Source organism: Carlito syrichta, unplaced genomic scaffold, assembly GCF_000164805.1.
Source record: "Carlito syrichta isolate Samal-C Ts95f unplaced genomic scaffold, Tarsius_syrichta-2.0.1 Scaffold301882, whole genome shotgun sequence".
In the NCBI taxonomy this organism is placed as follows: Eukaryota; Metazoa; Chordata; class Mammalia; order Primates; family Tarsiidae; genus Carlito; species Carlito syrichta.
This window is the reverse complement of record NW_007245978.1, coordinates 1,496-4,781: the sequence shown is the minus strand read 5'-3', so window position 1 is coordinate 4,781 and position 3,286 is coordinate 1,496.

Here is a 3,286-nt window from a genome sequence, read left to right as displayed (position 1 = left end):
CCAGGGTGCCTGAGGCTGCCTCCACCTCCCAGCAAGGTCTGCCTGTCCTTGGACTGCTCTGGGGCCTGAGTCACACAGAAGGCTAAGCTGCTTCCTTCTAAAGTTTCCAGGTTTTGGTCTTCTTATGTAACCTGATTCAAATGTTCTATGATTGTTATAGCAATGACATGAATGGATCTCCATCATGAGGGACGAGAGAGACGGCCTTCAGAAGGCTTGAGGAGACTTATGGGGGTGCTGGATGTGTTCACGACCTTGACTATGGGGATGGTCTTACAGTGTACACATATGTCAAGATTATCAAAGTGGATTTTTTTTTTTTGAGTTGGAGTCTCGCTCTGTTGCCCAGGCTGGACTGCAGTGGCATACTCATGGCCACCCCAGCATCGACTTGCCGGGCTCTGGCAATCCTTCTGCTTCAGTCTTCCAAGTAGCTGGAACTACAGGCACACACTACCACACCCAGTTAACTTTTTTTTTTTTTTTTGTAGAGACGAGGTCTCTCCAAGGTGCCTGGACTGATCTCAAACTTTCAGGCTCAGTTGATCCACTCACCTCGGCCTTCCAAAGTGCTGGGATTACAGGCTGAGCCAGCCCAGAGTGGATTTTAAATATGTGCAGTTTGTTATATATCAATTATAACACCAAGCTATTCCAAAAAAAAAAAAAAGGCCTTCCCAGAATCACATCACTGGATTGTAACTGAGCTGAGGCTCAAATCCATGCTTATCTGACAAAAAAATACAATTATGCAGCCATTTAAAATTAGAATTATCATAGTTGGGTGTGGTGGCACACACTTGTAGTTCTAGCTATTTAGAAGGCTGAGACGGAAGGATCACCTGAGCCCAGCAGGTAGAGATTGCAGTGGTCGGGAGTATGCCACTACACTCCAGCCTGGGCAACAGAATGTGACTCCTACTCAAAATAAAATAAAATAAAATATGAAATTAGAATTGTAAGACTACAAAAACGTTTTCTAAATTTCAGTAAAATGGTAAGTGAAAATAGCAAAGTAAAAATTATAAAAATGCTGTAATGAATAAATGTGTATCTATAGAAAAGAAGAAAAATGCAAGCAGTTACGCATCGCTTAATGACAAGGGTACCTTCTGAGAAACATGTCATTAGGTAATTTCATCACATGCAAATGTCACAGAGTGTACATATGCACACCTATATGGTGTAGCCTGCTACACACGTAGGTTGCATGGTGTAACCTACTGCTCCTAGGGTACACAACCGCACAGTGTGTGACTACTGAACACTGTAAACAGTAGTACCACCACGTTGTATTTGTGTATCTAAATATAGAAAGGCATAGTAAAGGCCAGATAGGGAGGCTCACATCTATAATCCTAGCACTTTGAGAGGCCAAGGTGAGAGAATTGCCTGAACCTACAGGTTCGAGACCAGCCTGGGCAACATGGCAAGAACTTTTCTCTACAATAAATCAGAAAATTGGCCTGGCATGGTGGCACATGCCTGTGGTTCCAGCTATTTGGAAGGCTGAGTCAGAAAGATCTCCTGAGTCCAGCAGGTTAGGGCTGCAGTGGCCATGAGTGTGCCACTGCACTCCAGCCTGGGCGACAGCGAGACTCCAACTCAAAAAAAAAAAAAAAAAAGAAAGGTACAGTAAAATACAGAAGAAAAAGTTTAAAATGGTGACCCCTGTATGAGGTACTGACCATGAATGGGGCTTGCAGGACTGGACATTGCTCTGGGTGGGACAGTGAACAAGTTAGGGAGTATATGTGAAGGCCTAGGACATTACTGTATACCACTGTAGTCTCTATAAACACTGCACATTTAGTCTACACTAAATTTATGAAAATGTTTTTCTTTATTCAATAGTAAATTAACCTTAACTTACTGTAACTTTTTTTGAGTCATAATCTCATTCAGTCGCCCAGGCTAGAGTGCAGTGGCACACTCATGGCCACCGTAGCCTCAACCTGCTGGGCTCAGGTGATCCTTCCATCTCAGCCTTCCAAGTAGCTGGAACTACAGGCATGTGCTACCATGCCCAGCTAGTTTTTTTATTTATTGTAGAGACGAAGTCTCACCAAGTTGCCCGTGCTGATCTTGAACCTCTGAATTCAGGTAATCCTCTCGCCTTCCAAAGTGCTGGGATTACAGGCTTGAGTCATGGCACCTGGCCCTACTATAACTTTTTTACTTTATAAATTTGTAGATTTCTTTTAACTTTTTGACTCATAATAGCATTTCTCTTAAAACACAAACACGTTGTACAGCTGTACAGAAATATTTTTTCTTTATATCCTTATTCAATAAGCTTGTTTTCATTTTTTAAAAAAATTTATTTGTTAAAAACAAAGATGCAAACACACGTTAGCCTAGACTACACAGAGTCAGGACCTTCAATTTCACTGTTCTCCACCTCCAAAACTTGTCCCACTGGAAGGTCTTCAGGGGCAATATCATGCTTGGAACCGTCATCTCCTATGATGGCGATGCCTTCTTCTGGAATACCTCATGAAAGACCTGCCTGAGGCTGCTTTACAGTTGATGGGCTTTTTCAATAAGCAGAAAGAGTATGAGGGGAGACCCCCCTCCCAAGAAACCCTGGAATTTATTTATTGAAAATTGTGTATTTATTCTTACATGCTTAAACTTCAGTCACCTTCAAAGTACTCTTTGTTTGATGCAATGCACCTATCGAGATGCTTTTTCCACAGATCAAAACAGTTTTTGAACTTGTCAATTTTGATGCCTTTTAGTGCTTCTGCCGTTTTTTTTTCCACCTCTTCCACATCTGCAAAACAATGCCCTTTGAGGACGTTTTTCATTTGGAGAAATAAAAAAAAAAGCCACGGGGTGAGACTGGGTGAATAGGGAGGATGGAGTTGTGGGAAAACAAATCAGAGACACTGTGACACCAAGGCTGGTAAGCAGGAAGCTGCGTTTATTTCTGAAATGCTGGTATTCAGCCCAGCAGACTCCAGTTGCAAAGGCTGGACCCCAATTGAAGTCGGGTCTCAACTTTTATATGCTTTACATTAGCTTTGGGAGAAGGGGCTTTTCATGGTGGAAAGTTTAGTACTTTTTGTAACACTGGCACAAGCTTGTAGTTTTGGCTGCAGGCACTGAGCACTGCATTACAGGAAGGGGCTTGCGGTTTTAGCTGCAGGTACTGAACATGGCATTTTACATTAACAAACTGGAACATTTAACTGTGATATATGTTTTGAAGTGTTTCTTTCTTTTTTTTTTTTGAGTTGGAGTCTCACTCTGTCGCCCAGACTAGAGTGCAGTGGCACGCTCC